Source organism: Ambystoma mexicanum, chromosome 3q (assembly GCF_040938575.1).
Source record: "Ambystoma mexicanum isolate Mex_15411 chromosome 3q, UKY_AmexF1_1, whole genome shotgun sequence".
NCBI lineage: Eukaryota > Metazoa > Chordata > Amphibia > Caudata > Ambystomatidae > Ambystoma > Ambystoma mexicanum.
This window is the reverse complement of record NC_090926.1, coordinates 26,746,074-26,767,159: the sequence shown is the minus strand read 5'-3', so window position 1 is coordinate 26,767,159 and position 21,086 is coordinate 26,746,074. Positions and strand designations below refer to the sequence as shown.

Here is a 21,086-nt window from a genome sequence, read left to right as displayed (position 1 = left end):
GACGGACAGCGAGGCGGGCAAGAGACAGTACAGACAGGGGGTTGGGTGGGACCACTAGAGTCTTCAAACCCCAGCTCGGCCGCATAAGGCCCAGCTCCAGATACATGGGCAAGAGGGAAGGTCATCCACTGTGCCAGCGCTCCTGGTCATCGCTTGCCCAAAGATGTGGGTGGCTGGAACCTTGGCACCCACCGTCAAGTAAGCCAGCTGCACCATGGCTCAGGACTCATGCCTGGCGTGCCGGGCCTCTGTCTGCCTGGGGAGGCGCCCCTCCAGAGCAGTCAGGTTTCCCTCGGCTCCCGGCTGCTCCCACTCAGGGCTTCCCTGCCGACCAGGGTGTGCCCACCAATGCCCACCCACTGGCAGGTTCAGCGAGAGGAGTGCGCGCCCCCAGCCAGCGCAGAGGTGGGCTCAGTGAGGAGAGGGGGCTGCGCAGGGCTCCCTTTCTGGTGCGTGGTTGGGGACATCCCCAGCAGGTTAACCCATCCCCGGCCATCTGCTGGGTCGTGGACCCCTCTCCCGTGGAAGGGAATCCCCGCTCCATGGTTGACCACACGCACCGGACCGCTCTGCGAGAGGTGCCCCGGGCTGTTGGTGTGCACGTCTGGGATGTAACCAAGGTCCGCCCATGGCTCTCCCCGCTGCTCCGCTGTTAATGATCCTTCATGCCCCTACTCACAAGCAGATACCATTCACACTCAAATGCCCCATTTCTCCTTCCAAATACAAGTTCCAGATTCAAATGCCACCTCCCTCCTGAGCCACATGCCACCATCCCTCCATCCGAACCCACACAATGACACCAACATCCGTCCCTCCATACCTACACCAAGATGCTCCACCCATCAGAGCCACACCCATATGCTTCACCTCTACCTCCAGACTCACACTCAGATGGCGCCAATCGTCCTCTCTCTATACCCACACCCGATTACCCCATCCCTTCGACACACACATGCTCCCACCACTCCAATAAACCAACATCCTTCTCTCCAGACAAACATACCCCATCCCTCCATTCACACCCAGATGCCCCCTTCCTTCCCAAGAGTGCTCCAGCCCTGACCCAAATGCTCCACCATTCCCTGACATGCCCCCATCATATGCCCTGTCCCTCCATTCCAGATCAACAATGCTGCCTCCGATCCAGACTCCAAGATGCCCAATCCTTTCCTCAAGACCCATACCATGATGCCCCATGCTCCCTCCACACAGAAAGATGCCCCTATCCGTCCTCCAACCAATGAGCCCCAATCCCTCCCTCCAGACCCATACCAATGTGCCCCATCCTGCCCTCCAGATGCACACCAATGTGTCCTATGCCTCTCTTCATACCCACAGCAATGTCCCCATCCCTCCCTCCAGACCCACACCCATGTGCACCATCCCTTCCTCTCAGACCCACACCAATATGCCCCATCCCTCCCTCTAGACCAATACCATAATGCCCCATCCCCCCTCCAGAAAGCAAGATGCCCCTTCCCCTTGCATCAGATGCCCATGTGCCGATCCTGAATCACATGCAGATAGCCCCAGCCAACCCCCTCTAAAACCACCCATCCTAGTATGCCCCCATTCGCCCAGACCCACACCAATGTGCCCCATCCCCCTCATTCCAGACCCATACCAATATGTGGCCATCCCTCCCCAGACCAATGTCCCGTCCCTCCCATCAAACCCACACCAATGTGCCCCCACCACCTCCCTCCAGAGCCACACCAAGATGCCCCGTCCCACTTCCCAACCCACACCTAGATGACCCATGCCACCCTCCAGACCCACTATGCCCCATCTCTCCCTCCAGAAACACACACATGTGCACCATTCCTCCGCCCAGATCCACAACAATGTGCCCCACCACCTCCCTCCAGAGCCACACTAATGTGCCCCAACGCCTCCCTCCAGAGCCACACCAAAATGCCCCGTCCAACTTCCCAACCCACACCTAGATGACCCATGCCACCCTCCAGACCCACTGTGCCCCATCTCTCCCTCCAGAAACACACCCATGTGCACCATCCCTCTGCCCAGATCCACACCAATGTGCCCCCACTGCCCCCCTCCAGAGCCACACCAGTGTGCCCCCACCACCTCCCTCCAGGGCCACACCAAGATGCCTGTCCCACTTCCCAACCCACACCTAGATTACCCATGCCACCCTCTAGATCCACTGCTCTCCATCTCTCCCTCCAGAAACATACCCATGTGCACCATCCCTCTGCCCAGATCCACACCAATGTGCCCCCACCACCTCCCTCCAGAGCCACACCAATGTGCCCCCACCACCTCCCTCCAGAGCCACACCAAGATGCACCGTCCCACTTCCCAACCCACACCTAGATGACCCATGCCACCCTCCAGACCCACTGCACCCCATCTCTCCCTCCAGAAACACACCCATGTGCACCATCCCTCGCCCATATCCACACCAATGTGCCCCAACCACCTCTCACCATCCCTCGCCCATGTCCACACCAATGTGCCCCCACCACCTCCCTCCAGAGCCACACCAATGTGCCCCCATGACCTCCCTCCAGAACCACACCAATGTGCCCCATCCCTCCCTCTAGACCAATGCCATAATGCCCAATCCTCCCTCCACATAGCAAGATGCCCCTTCCCCTTGCATCAGATGCCCATGTGCCGATCCTGAATCACATGCAGATAGCCCCAGCCAACCCCCTCTAAAACCACCCATCCTAGTATGCCCCCATCCACCCAGACCCACACCAATGTACCCCATCCCCTCATTCCAGACCCACACCAATATGTGGCCATCCCTCCCCAGACCAATGTCCCCGTCCCTCCCATCAAACCCACACCAATGTGCCCCCACCACCTCCCTCCAGAGCCACACCAAGATGCCCCGTCCCACTTCCCAACCCACACCTAGATGACCCATGCCACCCACCAGACCCACCATGCCCCATCTCTCCCTCCAGAAAAACACCCATGTGCACCATCCCTCCTCCCAGATGCACAACAATGTGCCCCCACCACCTCCCTCCAGAGCCACACCAGTGTGCGCCCAACACCTCCCTCCAGAGCCACACCATGATGCCTGTCCCACTTCCCAACCCACACCTAGATGACCCATGCCACCCTCCAGACCCACTGCGCCCCATTTCACCCTCCAGAAACACACCCATGTGCACCATCCCTCTGTCCAGATCCACACCAATGTGCCCCACCACCTCCCTCCAGAGCCACACTAAGATACCCCGTCCAACTTCCCAACCCAGACCTAGATGACCCATGCTACCCTCCAGACCCACTGTGCCCCAACTCTCCCCCCAGAAACACACCCATGTGCACCATCCCTCCGCCCAGATCCACACCAATGTGCCCCCACCACCTCCCTCCAGAGTCACACCACCTCTCCCACCAGAGCCAAACCTATGTGCCCCCACCACCTCCCTCCAGAACCACACCAAAATGCCCCGTCCAGCTTCCTAACCCACACCTAGATTACCCATGCTGCCCTCCAGACCCACTGTGCCCCATCTCTCCCTCCAGAAACACACCCATGTGCACCATCCCTCCGCCTGATCCATGCCAATGTGCCCCCACCACCTCCCTCCAGAGCCACACCAATGTGCCCCCAGTCCCTCCCTCCAGGGCCACACCAAGATGCCCCATCCAATTTCCCAATCCACAGCTAGATGGCCAATGCTACCCTCCAGACCCACTGTTCCCTATCTCTCCCTCCAGAAACACACCCATGTGCACCATCCCTCTGCGCCGATCCACACCAATGTGCCCCCACCACCTCCCTCCAGAGCCACACCAAGAACCCCGTCCCACTTCCCAACCCACACCTAGATGACCCATGCCACCCTCAAGACCCACTGTGCCCCATCTCTCCCTCCAGAAACACACCCATGTGCACGATCCCTCCGCCCAGATCCACACCAATGTGCCCCCACCACCTCCCTCCAGAGCCACACCAAGATGCCCTGTCCAACTTCTCAACCCACACCTAGATGACCCATGCCACACTCCAGACCCACTGTGCCCCAATGTGCCCCCACCACCTCCCTTCAGAGCCACACCAATGTGCCCCCACCACCTCCCTCCAAGGCCACACCAAGATGCCCCGTCCCACTTCCCAACCTAGATGACCCATGCTACACTCCAGACATAATGTGCCCCATCTCTCCTTCCAGAAACACACCCATGTCCTCCATGCCTCCACAGACCCACACCAATGTACCCAACCCTCCCCCCAAATCCAGACCACTGTCCCTATCCCTCCCCCACACCCACATCACTATGTTCCTATCCCTCCCTCCACACCCACACCAAGGTGCCCCCTTTCTCCAGATCCACACACGTGCCCCAATCCGCCAGACCCACACCAGCATGCCCCTATTCAACCATTCAGACCCCAAGATGCCCCATTCCTCCCTCTAGTCTAGACCAATACCATAATGCCCCATCCTCAATCTAATTAGATGATGTCCTTCCCCCCTGCAACAGATGCCTGTGTGCCAATCCCGAATCACACGCAGATAGCCCCAGCCGACCCCATCTAAAACCACCCATCCCAATAATCACATCCTCATGAAACATTAAATCACTCTATTAGCCCCCATTGATCAGTTAAACACCATCAAACACTGTCTCCCTGTTCCTTTTCTTAGCCCTCCCCATACCTTTCATGTTGAATAGCTGAGCATGATTTTTAAAGTAAATGTAATTTCCCGCTCCCCTATCGAAATAGGGTGTATTGCAGGAACGTTCACGGTATCTGGAAGAAAATGCTAATTGTATTTGCAGCCAGCCAAGAGCACACACAACCTGGCAGCCAGAGCCTTGCCGCTCAGGAGGCTCCAGGGTCTCGTAGAAACGTTCCCGGTATCCCAAGGAAAATGCCCACCCCAAACGCTGCAAGCCAAAGGCAGGCAGGGTCCCCAGAGAAAATGCCCACCCCAACCGCTGCAAGCCAAAGGCTGTCATGGTCCGGTTGCATTTGTAACGACAGCCAGAGCGTTCAGAATTCCTGCTCAGCCCGGCCCGCTCACTGAACATGCTTCGGAACCGATTCACTGCTCCGGAAATCACACGGATGACATCAGAGGTCACGCGGGCCGCTGCCATGGTCCTTTTCTCGGATGGGAACTAGTCGCTACCATTTCGTATAGTTGATTGTTATTTGGTTTCTGGTAAGTCTTAAATTTATCTATTGTTGATACTTTAATGCAGAGGCAGTATTGGGGAGGGGGTATTTCTGTGTATTTTGGGGGTTTGTAATGTGCATCGGGTTGAGATTTACTTAAAGTACAGGCGGATTCCGTTTTTTTCTCGTTATTTCAGTGTATTTTGAGGATATGTAATGTGCATCAAAGGGGTGAGGCAATATTGCAGACATGCCAACATTCCAACTCACCTGGGTGGGAGATTTCATAAGAGAAATCGGGAGTTGCAAATTTTCCCATGGGGATGCATTGGGGCTATAGAAGTATTTTAGGCGGGAGAACGTGAAAAATAGCAATATTTTTTCACGAAAAGTCAGGAGTCTTCCGGGAGGGTTGGCATGTATGATATTGGGGAGGGGTTATTTCTGTGTATTTTGGGGTTTGTAATGTGCATTGGTTGAGATTTATTTAAAGTACAGGTGGATTCAGTTCGTTTGGGGGTTTTCTCATGTCGATGTACGATTTGCACTGGGGAGATGTGTTTTATGGAGTGGGGGTGGCCACAGTGCGTTCCGCCCTTCCCAATGGGACTTCCACTGTACTAGCGAACAGTTAGTTATCCTCCCGCTGGAGGGGGGACTGAGGGGGTTGGAAGATTTGGTATGTGCAGCAGATGGGGATATGCGTTGTATGCAGACAGACGCATGTGGGTACGAATTTCCAGCTTAACAGTTCAGTTATTTATTTCCTTCTACGTGGGGGCAATTTGGCATTCCCCGGCGAGGGGATTGTTCATTTACCCCTTTGGATGTGGTGGCAGAGAAGGCTAAACGGAAGCCTTGTATTGCTTTCATTATCAATCACACATTTAAAGTCCGTATGAGACCCGATAGCATTGTGCTTTTTTTTAAGTTTGCCGATACTTTCTGAAAAGCCTTTAAGGCGAAATGGCGTGAACCTGTCATGTCTACGTGCTTTTAGGAAGAGGATGACGGAGAAAGGAGCGCTCCATGCAGTGCGCGGGTAGGTGTTTATTTTTTATTGTGCATTTATAATGTGCTTATCTCGGAGAAGCGCCAGGTATATTTAATGATGTTTTTATTTGTATTGAGTTCATACACAGGTGGTTCAGAGCGTGACAAGGCAAGGGAGGGGAACAGGATAGAATAAAACATCGATGGGTTTGTTTTTCATATTTTGATCTTAGTTGCACCAACAGCGGATCTTTGTGTGTCTTCTTGGCTGGTATCCCCATGTCGGCCGCACACACCGAGGGAATTTCAGGGCAGATTCGGCTGCCAGCAGCAAGTCCGATTGCACGCCATCTTCACCCTTATCCAGTGGTGGAAATGGAAACAGTTTTGGGGGGGGGGGGGGCCGCGGTAGGGGGGGAGTTGAAGGCGGCGGAACCGAAAGAGGCGGGGTATGGGGGGCGGAGCTGGCAGTTGACCTCCGATCAAAGGAAATGTCCAAAATTATAGTTTAAAACGGCGAAATTTCTTTCATGCTGCTTCTTTTCCAAACTATATATCAATTCCACTTTAAACAACTTCCATGGCACTGGTGATGTTACTTCACTATGTGAATAATAGTTTTGACCAGTGTTGCTGAGTAAATATTTTTTTTAATGCACAATTTGTATCCCATTTTATAAAAAAACTCTCCCCCTTGGGTACTATTCAAACAGGGTCAGAAAAGGAATGGATTGCCATGTACAACTATGGGCCACTTTTTCATTGGTGCCTGAGACAATTTTATGGCCAGTCCGACCGCACTTGTACACGGGAGTAAACGGTACCAGCCATCTGTGCTCCTAACCTACCAACAGCAACGTTAGTCTACACAGTGATCTGAGCTCATGCAGAGGAGTATTTAAGCAGACCTGTGAAAGAATCGTTAAGAAGAGCAATTACTCTAGCTAATGGTGAAAGAGCAGATAATATGTGGGGAAATCCTGGTTTAAACCGAGGGATTGTCCTGCAACCTCATTATTAAAACCTGCTGATTTTTGTTCGCCATAAGCACGTTTTCTTTTACTTGAACCACACCCGGCGCAGCTCCCCTTTGAAAGCAGTTGGGTTGCTGCATCGTGTGGGATAGTTTCATTGATAATAGGGTATTTATTTATTCATGCAATGTTGGTCGGATACCTGTATATTTATTTTTTATGCAATGTTTGTTGGATACAAGTATCCAACAAACATTGCATCAATAAACCGGGTCGTGGCTGCGGACTCTAACTTCCTCTGGTGACAAGCGCAGAGCATGGGTTTGCGGCGGCTGACTCTGGCCCGATCCCGTGATCTGGCTACGCATCTGGTGTCGGATATCGGATCCGGCGAGAGCCGGCCCAATAACCAGTGCTGCCGTTATCTGCGCAACGCAGCTGTCACGGTTAAAACAGGAATGAGCTCACTACGCCATGCTGTTCCCTTGGTATGATTTCTGTAACTTTACTGCCTTTTACGAGGTGAGGGGTTCTGAACATTGCAGGGAGATGTGCCTGACTTCAATGCTCAGTGCTGCCCGGCAGTGCATTGAGCTGTACCGGCCAGAGTCTGTACCACAAGATGTCTTTCTTGGCCCCCCCATATTTCTTTCTCTCTATATAGGACAGACTTCCTTGATTTACCTGCGTTGTCTCACTGACTAGGTGCCTGCATGTTGCTTTGCTAGTATACAGTGAAAATGCAAACTCCTATGTAGTCTTGCCAGCAAGATAACAATGAGTATTTAGCCCTAAAAAATAGCCCTATTGTAGGCAGAGGTCTCAATCTGTGGGGTGTGTGATCCAGGACTGCGAGAAAATACATGCTCAGTCAGTGCAACGTGATGGGGGCGCAGGAAATAAATGCAGCCTGGACGTGCGCTTTCCTGCATTTGGATTGCGTGTCCACGCTGCGTTGTTGCTTCCTGCTGCTGCCGCCAGTGTCTTATTGCCTGGTGAGGGATGCCACTTCTTGGCTCAGACCGCCACACCACAGTTGGAGGGAGTGCCGGGAAGCAAGCGTTTCGGGCCTTTGTCGGTCCCTTTGCTTCCCTCTTCCCCCTTTGGACCCACGATTACTTAACGCGTGGGGAAAGGTGAGCAGGGGGCCAGATCACTGCAATGCTAATTCCGCCTGTGCCTCTCTCCCTCTGTGCCCCATCTTGCTTGGCCATGGGGGAAGAAGAGGCGAGCGGCGACGGAAGCACACATTGCCAGTGTTTTATGATATCCAGCTCCCCCACAGCAGATTGCTGGGCTCTCCAGCAATATGCCGTGGGGGAGCCAGCTATCATACAACACCGGTCCCCCTGCTTTGGCTGTCCCTCTGTCTCGACATCCCTCTGGTCCATGGGACGGCGCTGGCCGGGTCTGAGATCCGGCAACAGATGTCTGGCCAGATCTCAGGACCTGGCTTGCCTCAGCCATGACCAGGCTTTACCAAGCCCCCAGCTTTGCAGAGGGAAACTGGCGTCTCGGTGACCAAATTTAAGCAGTGCTCCTTTCCCCAGCCGTCACTCTCGCGTTTCCTGGCTATGTTTGCTCTTCCCGTTTGTTTTTTCTGTCCTGAAGGGGACACCACGGAAATCAATGGGCCATGAACATCACTGCGGCGGCGAGGAGAGTGGTCACTGTTGGAAGCAGGCATTCTACATGCTGAACACATTATTGTTCATATGTGAGTTTTACACATTCAAAGAAAAAAGTCATTTCCAAACTCAAAAATGCTGCTGAAACTTGCGTTCACTAGTTTTCTTTCTTTTAGATGTTTTTTTTTTCCCTGAGCACCACACCAATACGCTCTTTAATTTGTGTGCCCCTTGCTTTGTGTTTTATCACAGGTTATATTTATAAAGATGTTATGTTTTTACAAATAAATTAGGAAATTAAACTGGGTTCATGGGTGCCAAACAGAGGCAGAAATACCCCAACCCAATCCATCCCTTGGCCAAACACATTTTATAGCACTTCCTTTTTTTTGTTGAGTAATTTCAACAAGTCATTTGATTAACAAGTTTTGCATATATTTTTTTGTTTTTATTGTTTTGGTTAAATTCTACCTTAAACACAGTCTCAGCAATTGTCTGTCAACCCGCTGAGCTTCCCCGGGAGCCATCTACTATGGAACAAATCTATGCATACCTTGATGTACTAAAATCACTGAATTACCAACAGTACTTTAAGTGCACCGCTGCCATAGAAGTGATTTAAAGTGGAATTCATGTATATCATCCTGCTGTGGGTGCCAGGCCTTCGCCTGCATGTGGCACCATATGTTGCAGAGAAGCCAGTGTCCCTCGTGTCTGGCATGGCAGCCGCAGCAGTCTGCTGCTACGTCACTGCTGTCACCTAACTGCAGTATAAGCTACATGGCTATTACTCGATGTTTTTCCGAAAGTTAGCTTGGCGAGTTAAGAACTACTGTGTCATATTCTATGCAAGATATGTAGATGAATGATTTGAATGCCAGCAGGCTGGACTTATCAACTGTTAAGGGTAAAATATAACAAGCTGATGCTCTTTCTCTCGCTCGCTCTATTATTATAGAGACTGAGTATGAGTCACGTTTTCAGGTCTGTGCCCTGACTGCTCTCTCTGCCAGCTGGGGTGGACTGGCCTATAGGGAACTTTGGAGATTTCCCGGTTGGACCCTGCGCCCTAGGTACCTTTTGTGTGCGGGTGTGCTGACTGGCAGAGTGTAGTGCGCAAATATTGGTACGGTCAATCTGGTAAGTCTATAATATTTTTTTATTGTACTTTTTCAATTGCAGGAACACAAATTGGCTCAATCATCCCATCTTGGACAGCAAAGTCCCCAGCAGCAATGGCACCATTAAAAAATCCTGACATCTGTATTAGGACTTGCCGACGGTAAGAATGTCTTTTTTAAAAACGACTGTATTTTGCTATCGTAATGGTGGGGTAATTTTAAAGGTAAAGTAGGAGTCACAATTAGGGATTTCAAACCTATGTTTGAGGCTGTTCCTTTCTCATGTCCAGTTTGGGGCGGTATTTTCGTCTCATGTAGGAGTTGCATTTACAGCGCACTGTGTACTTGTTCAAGAGGAGAGGAATTCGCTGACGGCCCATTGGTCAGCACTCACCCTCTAGAACTTGTAAGACAAGATAGCTGCACCATGTGAGGATTCAGGTGCAGGATTCACTTACTCCGACACGACTCAATAACAAGTAGTTTGGCAAAGGGAAGTCTGTTTAATGTTACATACATCAAACAGGGAAACAAATGGGAATCCGCTGTAGTGCGATCACCGGTCTCGCTCCGACTTCCATGAACCTCAGTTGAACAACAGTTTTTATAGGCACAAATCGTCATCACTGACGTCTAAATTTTATAAAAAATCATCATGCAATATAATTGGTTAGGAAAGGTAACTTAAATATAGGTGTTATATCTGTATATGATAATGGAGCATGTGGATTGGATAACTCTTATCGGGTGGGCGTCTACGCCCATCGCTCTATATCACACGTGATTGACGTCACTACAAATATGACATCTCATTGGCTACAGTGTCTATAGGACCCTAGATTACATGGTCCATTGTGATTGGGCAAGTTACACCCCTAAACATAAATCTCCACTTTAATTAGCAGCATGCAGAATAGACACCCCTGTGCCTGGTGTCCCCAGTTTCACCCTGCCTCCCTTCCATCAATCAGTGTTTTAGGGCGACATGTCAATTAGTTGGCTAAGGATGGCCTCGAAACTGTAGTCTCTTATTGGGAAAAGTTATGGCATCCTCGGGTCCTGGGTGACATCAGGCGATGGTACTTCTTCGCGCCTGGCTGGTCACGTGTTAGTTCACCATGAATCTGCTTCACTTTCCAGCTTTTAGTGCATTTAATTCTGTGTCAGCCTAGCCACCTGCATCGGCCCCCCTTATCTTGACATTCATGAGGCAGGCTGGTATGCTCTGAAGTTAGAGTCTTGTGAGCTGACGCTCTCCTCGCCTTCTCCGGTTGACCTCGATTTCCTAGGCATGAGCCGCTCTTTGTTGAGTTTCGATTCCGCTCCTTCTTTTGCCTTTGGCTGGGTTTCGAAACTTGGCCTGGCAGGCCTCTGGCCACCTGGGTACCTTTTCTGCTTTTACAAAATGGAGTCCTACTTGTATAATGTGCCTTATTGAGATAGATGTACGGTTGGCGCTTGGCGCTCTATCTTCTACTAAGCATTGCAAGCAATATCGATTTCTTAGCATCTTGCGTTTCAAGCCTATTTACACACGTTAACAGGACGGTTGCTTCCATCTTGTCTCGTAACACTGTTTCCTGGCATTGTAACATTGTCTCCTCTCTGTGCCTATTCCATTCATTTTCGTAGTTACTCGCACTGGCGTGTTATCTTCGATAGCTGCTCTTGGTCATTCTCGAATCTGTTCAGGCCATTGTGTCATTTCCACTGGCCTTCCGTTAAGGCTTTGGGGTCTCTTCGTGGACCGTGTGTAGGTACTCCTCATTTCGTATCAGCGGCTGGTATGGCTGTCTGATAGGGTACTGTGCTGCCCAGGGTTGTCTGGTTATGGGTGCTTCAACCGGTATGGATCTTCTGATATATACTGTGCAGAGTCCCACTGCAGCTCTTTGTAGATTAATTTGCTCTTCATACGTCACATACCTTGGCGAGCGCGTTCCTGGTGCCTCAAAATGAGGGGAAGGGGTGCAGGCCATGTCTGGGACCTCCTTTACACTCCACCCCCCCCCCCTCCTCTGGTTGGTTCACTTCTGCAATCTCCTTTTGCATTCATTTCTTTTGTTTCTTCAGTGTCATGCTCATCGTCCTCTGCGTTGGTACATGATGGTGTGAATGTGTGAGCCTTTGGAGTCCATATTTTTATCACTCCCTTCAAACTCCCTGCTGTCTTCACATGTTCGTCTTTGTTCCACATCATTAGCTGACATTGTCCATTTGGGCTGCAGTAGATCCATTTTCCCTTATACCGTCTTCGTTTCTTAGGGTATGTGAACTTTGTTCCTTCTGGCGCAGATTTGCTGGCTTTCACAAAGTCTCTTATTTCTTCATCAGTCGGGTCTCTGGGCTTCCATCCTGGTTCGACATCAATCATTATTTTCATCCCTACGGCCTTCTTTGCAGTTTTCTGGCACTGTGTAATGATTATCTTGATTACACAGAATCCTAGCAACACCATTGCTAGTAGAGCTCCCAGAAACTTGAATATATCTGCCATCCATTGTGGGACCCACGAGAATAGGTCTCCAAACCAGCTGTCATCATATTTCATCGATCATCTGTTTTTATTAGGCTTGTCAACATGCTTATAGCCTCTGTTAGGGTTCCGTTTTCTTCATCGTGTGATGGTACGAATGTGCAACATGATTCTCCACACAAACACCCCCATCCATTGATGTGATCATGTCAAGCACATATCTGTTCTGGAGGGTCATCAGTCTGATTGCTCTCAGCTCTTCTTTGATCGCGTTGAATCCTTTTATAGTGGTATTGATGGTCTGCAATAACTCCCATCTGGTTAACCATTTAGCATTCACTCCAACTTGGATGTGGGGCAAGAGCAGTGTTGTGAATACTGTTGAGGTGAGGCTGAACAGCCTGTGTTCGTATGGGATTGCATGGAGTGCCTCTTCTGATTTGGGAGAAAAGTAATTTTCCCTCTTCATCCTGGATATCAGTTTCAGAGATCTTCTTCTTCTTCTTAGATGAGCATCTGCTTTCGGGAAACTGTCTAACTTCAGGTCATTTTTAGGGATCACTAGTGCGGGAACGTGGACGTTCACTAGTGTTCATATGCCTCCCCAGTTTTTCGGCAGTCTTATGTATGACTTGGATCCACACGCCCAGTAATGGTCCATAATAACTACGGTTCCTTATGTCATTCCTGGAGCTTCAAAGATTCGTCCGCAGTTTTGTTTCTCTCCCATCTTCCTTGTGCCATTGTTTCTGAAGCATTGTTTCGGGCTCTCCAGTGGCACTATCTGCAGGGGTCCCCCTCTATCTTCGACCCATGTTAGTAACTTTACTAGCTTTGGCCACAGAGGTTTGCATAACTTCTGTGAATTCTCTATTGCTTCCTTGCAGGCTCCAAGGACCATCCACGCTCGGCAGATTACTACTCCGTCTTCCCATCCGTCTGGGGAGACCACTGACCCCCAGATCTGCATTTGGCCTCTGTTCTTCCAGATTTGGGCCTCTTTTGTAGTCTTCTCTCGAACGTTCAGTCTCGGGTTAACTTCCCATCTTATCCCTGATCCTTTGATGCCAGGGTTCTCGTACCTGATCACATGATTTCTGGTGTGTGCTCGGTTTCTTGTTTTAATGTCCTGGACGTACCTATCTTCATCCGGGTAATCCTTTTCGTTGGCCCATATCAATGAGGCGTCTCTTCCCATAAATTGTCCTCTGGTGTTACACATTGCTACGTGTGACATACAGTGTGCTGTAGAGGCATCCATTTCTACAGCCACAAAGATCTTGGACTTTCCCATACTGTATGGCAGGAGTGCACAGACGAAGCATTCTCCTTCCGACTGCCTTCGTCCTACTTTCATATGCTGGTACCATATGTTGTTTCCAAGATGGGCTGTGCTGTCCAGGTAGTCATTAAGTTCATTGTTATCTTCATGAGGGCTTCTCTTGATTCTCAGCGTTCTTCTGTAGTTTGCTATGACTACGTCTCTGAATGCATCTGTATTGCTTTTCCACTCCGGGTATCTCGATGGAGCAGGCTGCCTTGACTGCATCGCTGAGGTAGGAGGAGGATTTTTGCTTCCTCTTCTTCCCTTTTGCAGTCTGCCATAAACTTCCCGTAACCACCATTGGTTCATCAACCTCCCAACTTGTGGCTGTGTTGTAGGCCTGCGTTTTGTTCCTTGCGTTGGGGCAGGTGTGCTTGCAGTTACAGTTTCTATAGTTCTTTTTTTCAGCTCCTTGTGTAGTTTCTTTGCTTGGACTATGAATGGGAACAAATACTCTATTAGCATGTGGGTCTTCTCTGTGAGTTCTTTTGTGGCCACTTCTGTTCTTTCGAGGGATCTTGCTATTCCCTCCTTCTTTGGCATTTCACTTGGCTTTTCTTGGTTATCTCCACTATTCTCTGGAATTGAAAGTTCGTCAGGCAGTCTCTCCTTCTCTGCTGCCTTCGTTGGAGGCCTTGTAGCCATTGACACTTGCCCTTGTTTGTGTGCATTCTGAGTGTGGGTGCGTGCCGTGGCCTGTGCTACATTATCATTCATACCGTGCTGACCCTATCTCCAGCCTTTTCTCTCATTCATCACCTCGTGTGTATATGTATAACTGCTAATTATATTCAATTTTAAATCATTTGCTTCATCATTAGCTTTTCGTGGAACTGGAATCACTATGTAGGATCTGGGTGCATTTGTAGGCCCCAGATGTTCATTATCTGGTGGGTGCACTGATAGGGGGACACTTCGGGCACCAATAAAGAAAGCAGTTCTGATTGTTAATAATAGAAAAACAATTATGATCACTGTACATATGCACATAATCGTTCTGAGTGAAAGTTTGCAGCATTTTCTTCCAGGAAAGCGGGTGCGCCCTTCTGTTTGGGGGCAAAACCAAGTTACTGTTCTGGACCCCCATTTCGAATGAGTTCATAGTCAGTTGTTTATTCCTTCTTTTGCTCTGGTCTCACAGTTCGAATGTTTCTTACTACTAAAGTGTTGAGTGCTTTCAGTGTCCCCCCTCTTGTGGGTGATGATGGCAGTCTCTGGGTATGCAGCACGGTTCTGTTCGCTAGACTATGGAAAAAAGGTTAGGCTATCAACTCTGGTACATCACATCCATCTAAGCATATCGATACTAGGTGAGGTCCCAATACACGCCTCAAATTTGCTTTGGTCCTGAGGACGTGCTGGAAACAGTTCAAATTTGAAAAATAAAATGATGGAACTGCTACAAAATCGCACAAAATGCTGGAAAAGTAAAAAATAAAAATAAAACTGTAGTGTACGTGTGGCAAAATAGGAAAAACTGAGCTATACTTCACAAAAATAGAGTTGCAAAATTAGGAACAAAAATAAAAATGAAAATGTAGGAAAAACAGAAAACGAGTCAGAATCGCACAAATGAGATTTTGTACTAACAGGAACAAAAATAAAAGCAGAAGTCAATATATGAAAAAATAGGAAAGCTGAGAAGGACGGAGAACAGGAAAAATACGATGGCGAAGTTCTTGTGTCTGCTCCTTTCGTTTGGTCTCTCAGTGACAAGTTGAGGAACAGCGTCACTCTTCTCTATATGCTCCACAGTGAAATGATGTCGACAAAGTTCTATTCTGGATTTCCTCCTTCTAAGGCTCTCCTCGGGAGTGGATGTCTATAATTGCTTCTTAGTTGCGCTGCAATAGCCCTCAGGTGCCGGTTCAGTTGCGGGTTTTTTGCTGGATTACTGAGGAATGCGGGTATGTCAACATTGCTGGGTCTACCCACTAGTTCTGGAAAGTTTTCAATGAGGTGGAAGAAGACCTGGAATACGTATCTGCTGTCTTCTGGTGTCAACGACATTTGCTCTTGTTTTCTAGTCTCTAGATCACAGGCCTTTTTGCTGTGTTAACAATTTTTGTCTCCTCGATCTGTCCCTCTGCGAAAGGTCTCACTGGAGTCTCCTTAGGAATTCCCGCTGGAAGTTGAACAGCTCTACTTGGAGCATTATTCCATGGAGAAGTGTGCCCCATGTGTGGGACGTAATTCAATTTGTACCATACTTGGCTGAGAAATTCATTGTTTTGTGGATCTCTGATAAAGGTTAGGGTATCTGTGGTTCTCCCGACAAGTCCTGGGTATTCCTCTATGATGCGGAAAAATAGGGTATAAGTCAATTAATCTATGATCACATGAGGTGGAAGCATTTGCTTTTTGTTCGCTGTGCTCGGGCAATTCGACAAAGACCTCTGTGATGACAGTCAGTAGTTGCCTGATTACCTTCTTGTTATCTGGATCCTGAATGAATTCTGTGACACTTGTTTCTCTCCCTATGAGCGCCGGATATGTTAATACCACGAGTTGAAAGTAGGTTAGCACATCCCACTTGAGATTTCTGCTGGAATGTACCATGAATTCTGTGATTAAAGTCTCGATACTGGTTGCTTTAGGATACTGTGTTGTACTCTCAGGCAAGGTTTTGGTTACAGTCTATCAGGGTCTTGATTCTTGTATCACTTGGGCATTTCGTGCTTTCAACAGTTCATTTTATCAATGTTGTTGTGGCTTTGATTGTGCTTCCCCTTACTCTGCAACTGGGATGTACAGAGTGTTCGTTATGTCCTTATCCCCCTTTGCTTGGGAAACCTGTCCAGTTTTATGTCACACTTGCATTCGGGTTCTTTGTCTTGGTTTTCTGCTCATACGTCCTTCTTCCTCGCCATGGATCTTGTCTGCACGTGCTGAGTTTCTTCCCTGTTGTCTGTTGCTTCTTTGCAGTTGAATGTAGCAGGAGGGCTCTCTCCTATGTAGGGTTTAATGTCATTTGGGAAGATCCATGCCCTTCTGCCCTGGAGCTTGACGGCGGAGGGGGTGCAGTCCTCTACGATGAACGGGCCATTAAACTGTGGTTCATCCCACTTTGTTCTGGTGAAATTTCTTACGAGGACGCTGTCACCAGGGAAGATGAGGGGCGCGCAAAGGCTGTGAGCTGCGCCTGTATCAGCACTATCTGTTGTGGTTTGTGCTGTGCTATCCCCTTTCTGCCGTCGCTGCAGCTGGCCTGAAATGACAAAGGTGCTGGATGTCAAACAGTCCAGATAGGCTTTCATCTGGTCTCCTAGTACCTCCCTAGTTGGCTGGGCATCACATCTAGCCCTATCTCTGGGGGTAAGAGGGGCCCTCATCCTTCTGCCTGTAACTTATCTTGTGCGGCGTGAGGTGATGGTCAGAGCCTGGTTGGTTCCAAAGTGCATACAATGCCAGTGGTAGGCAGTGAAGCCATCCCTTTTTTAATGTGAGCTTCAATTTGGCTATCCTCACTTTAAGCAAGCCATTGATCCGTTCACATATCCCATTCCCCTCTGGATGATACGCCGACGAAAACTTGTGCTTTATACCAAGCAATGAACTAATCTGTTCGAACACTGAATTTACAAAGTGGGCCCTGTTATCTGATCTCATTACCTCGCACACCCTTCATCTAGGGAACACTTCCCTCACCAGGAACTTAGCAGCATAGGCAGCGTCGGGGTGTGTACAGGGGCCTGCTTCTATCCATCTAGAGAAGGGACACACCACTACAATTAAATACCTGTACCCGTTGCACACTTGAATCATGTTGACGTAGTCGATATGTAAGTGCTGGAATGGTCCATTTGGTCTGGGAATGATTCCTCTCACTACTTTTAATGTGTGCCCAGCGGTGAATTGCTGGCAGATAATGCAGTTCACCATAAAAAATGCAACATGCTCCACTAAATTCGGCGTGAACCAGTCTTCTGCGAGCGTTGCGGCACGATTTTATTTTGTCATGCGGATGGGGTAGTGCAGTTGTTCTAATGCTACCTTCAGGAGGGCGACAGGCATTACTGGTTTACCAGTGCTGTCTTGCCTCCACAGCCTGTAAAAGGGGTTTAAAGAACACCCTCAACGCTTCCATAAATTCTTCTCCTCTTGTGGTGCCTCCCCTTGAAGCTCCGTTAGCTGGGTCTGCCCCATATTGCTATACGCCTCTGGTGTGGCTCGTGCTATCATCATTCTTTCATGGGTACGTGCCACCTCTACGTCCATGATTGTTTCATTCTTGGATGCCATGCGCTTGGCTTCCGTGTCCGCTTCATGATTTCCGCGAGACACGAAATCCGTCCCCTTGGTATGAGCGGCACAGTTCGCGACCGCCATACCGACTGGGAGCTGTAGTGCTTTTATCAGCGTGTCCAACAAGGCTGCATGTTGCACTGGCGTGCCGTCAGCTCGGAGGTAGCCCCTTCTTTTCCAGCGTGCTAGTCCTGCGTGAACTGTGGACGTCGCTATACACCGTTACTTCCTGGTCTGCATGGTTCTCAATGGCGAGAATCAATGCCAATAGCTCTGCAGCCTGTGCCGAATAGTGAGATGGTATTCGTGCACTAACGAGTACTTGAAACTTTCCATTCGCTATATGTTTTACCACAACAACGCCTGTATACCTTTGTCCATCTTCTTGGTCAATTCTTGAAGACCCGTCAAGCAAGAAGATCTCTCCACCTGCCAGGGCATTTTCTTTAATCCTGGGGATCTCATCATAGAATTCTTCATAGTTCGCACAGTCGTGTATGGGGTCTCCCTCCGTGACTGGCTCAGCTATGAATGTAGCAGGGTTAACAGTTTTACATCGCACTATTTTGATCGATGTGTTGGAGATAATCACCTCATAGGCGGATGCTCTTTGAGATGTCAGTGTGCCCTTTGGCTTCTCTAGTATGACAAACAGTGAGTGCTCAACATACAATGTCATGGAGCATCCCATCACAATGGACGATGCCTTTTCGATAGCAAATGCGGCAACAGCTAGGTTTTGTTCGCATGGGAAGTGGCCCTTTATGACTGAGTCCAGATTCCCGCTGTAATATGCTAGGGGCTTGTACCCTAGCGAGGTTCGCTGTGCGAGCACTGCTGTCATAAAACTGCCATCGGTATGTGAGAATTTCTCTGCATAATTAGGAATCCCGAGCACTGGGGCCTTACAAATTGCCCCCTTGAGCTTTGTAAACCCTTTCTCCATTGCTTCATTCCATTCACTTTCTTCTCTTGTTGCCTGGGCCTTTTTACGGGCCTGTAGCAAGGGCTTGGTATACGAGCTGTAGTCAAAGACCTATGCTCGGACATAATTGCACAGTCCTAAGAAGCTTTGCATTTGTTTTATCGTGCACGGCTTGGCTGTGTCCATGATAGCTTCAGCCCTTTCTGGGGTTACCTTCTTCCCCTCGTGTGAGATCAGTTGCCCTATGTACAGCACCTCCTGTTGGCAGTACTGCAACTTTTCCTTGTCAACTTTGTATCGCTTCTCAGCCAGTATAGTCAATAGCTGGACAGAATCCTGCTTGCATTGCTCTTCAGTGGTGCTGCAGATCAGAACGTCATCTACATACTGCAAAACAACACTGTCCACCGCGATATTGCTTGGGTCCATTTGCAGGACCCTATTGAAGATTGACGGGATCTCACAGTACCCCTGTGGCAACTTCGTACTTTTCAGGCGCATTTGTCTGAAAGTAAATGACGTCAGGTCTTGTGAGTCACGGTGCAATGGAATCGAGAAAAACGCATTTTTCAAATCGATCACCGTGAAATATTTTGCTTCAGTTGGTATATTGCATAGTATTGTGGATGGATTAGGGTCTAGAGGGAACTCTGCTTCGACTATATCGTTTAATGCTCGTAAATCCTGGATTAAACTCCAAGACCCTCACTTTGATTTCTTGACAGGATAAATCACTGTGTTGCAAGGTGATTCTGACGTCACTAAGATGCCCTGTTCCATCATGGCGGAAATTGTCTTTGCGATCCCTTCCTCCGCTTCTCTGGACATGCGGTATTGTCATGCTCGCGGCAGAATAGCTCCTGGCTTCAGTTTAATCTTTACTTCACCTGCCCCTTTCAGGAGACCTACATCATAGGGCCCTGTAGTCCAAATTGCGGCAGGCACTTGGGCCATGTCGTTATCAAAGTACTCTGGGCGCATTAGTGCCAACATCATTTTCTGTGGCACCTCCCGTTTGATCATTTTGACCCAAAATATGAGACTCACTTCCACCCTTGTCTCTTCTAGGTCGGGGTGTTCTTCGAACAGATCGTCATCGGTGACATCAGTCACTCGATACCCTTCTTCAATGGCAACGATTGCACACCATTGTCTGCCTTCATTGTCATATCCTTCAACCAATACCACTTTGCCTCGCACTGCGGCAGATTGTATCATTAGGGGGAATACTTGTCCCTCCTCTTCGTGCATGGGTATTCTTGGTCTGAATAGAAATTCATCAGGGGTTCTCATAGTTCTGTCTGCGAGGCCCGGCAATCCCGCCATAAGCACTCGCACGCCAAATGCGAAGACTTCTGGCTCCAGCGGTATAGCCCTCATGGCTGCACGTCCAGAATATGCTCTGATCATTTTGCACACGTTTGAGTAGCGCACTCCTGGGGTGGAGCACACTATACCATTCTCGGTAAACGAGATGGTCATGTTTAGTTTAGTCATCAGGTCCCGACCCAGAATATTTACTGGGGTCTGACGAAAATACAATAGAGGTAAATTCATTTTGCGCTCTCCCACTGAGACTGGGAGTGCATCTGTAAAGGGAACTCTACTATGAGCTCCAGTGAAACTCTGGGTATCTATGGCCTCGCTGGACAAGGAACATTTGCCTACTCGTATGCACGAACGCGTTGCACCCGTGACTAGGAAGGAATATTCTTTACCCCCTATGTGACATTCACACTAGGTTCCCTATTAGGGTCTGGTGTCACTGATAGGATAGAATACATCAGGGTCTCCCGTGAGCTGTCCTATTTTATATATAGGTTCGGTCCACTGTACACTTGTGGGTTTCCCCCATTTCCGGGGTTAATTACCGCTCCGGGATTATTGCCCTGAACTATCTGCGGCGGTGCCTGCTGGGGTTGTCCTTGTGGCATACTCCCCGTGTTCGGTGGTTGAACCACTTGCTGTGCACCTTGCTGCAAGCCTGCCACCTGCTGCTGCACCGTGTAATTTTGGGCACCGCCCTGTTGCGGGATGGCAGGTTGATTCGCCATGCCCGCCCCCATCCCTTGGTTATTTTGCCACATGCCATGGCTTCTGCACATGCGTGCCACGTGTCCAGTCATTCCACACAGCCAACATACTGACGGTGGTCGGGCCATCTGTCCATCTGGCATAGTTGGATTGCACATCTGTGTGTTCTGGAAGCTACCTTGAACATTCTGAAACCCTCCTTGGTTACCTCGAAACCCCCCCTGATTACTCTGCCATCCTCTATTTC

General features: G+C 49.3%; 1 long non-coding RNA gene across 3 annotated transcripts in view; it reads left to right on the top strand.

Moving 5' to 3' along the window:
* Positions 1-21,086, top strand: part of LOC138582043 (uncharacterized) — a 526,633-nt gene that overhangs the window by 379,088 nt on the left and 126,459 nt on the right. The window contains exons 1-2 of one of the 3 annotated variants that reach the window (XR_011304937.1): positions 5,742-6,161; positions 9,897-9,996. This is a non-coding gene — a long non-coding RNA (uncharacterized lncRNA). Of the gene's footprint in view, positions 1-5,741; positions 6,162-8,780; positions 8,804-9,896; positions 9,997-21,086 lie in introns of those variants that run through there. The other 2 variants (XR_011304939.1, XR_011304938.1) reach the window with 2 other exon arrangements.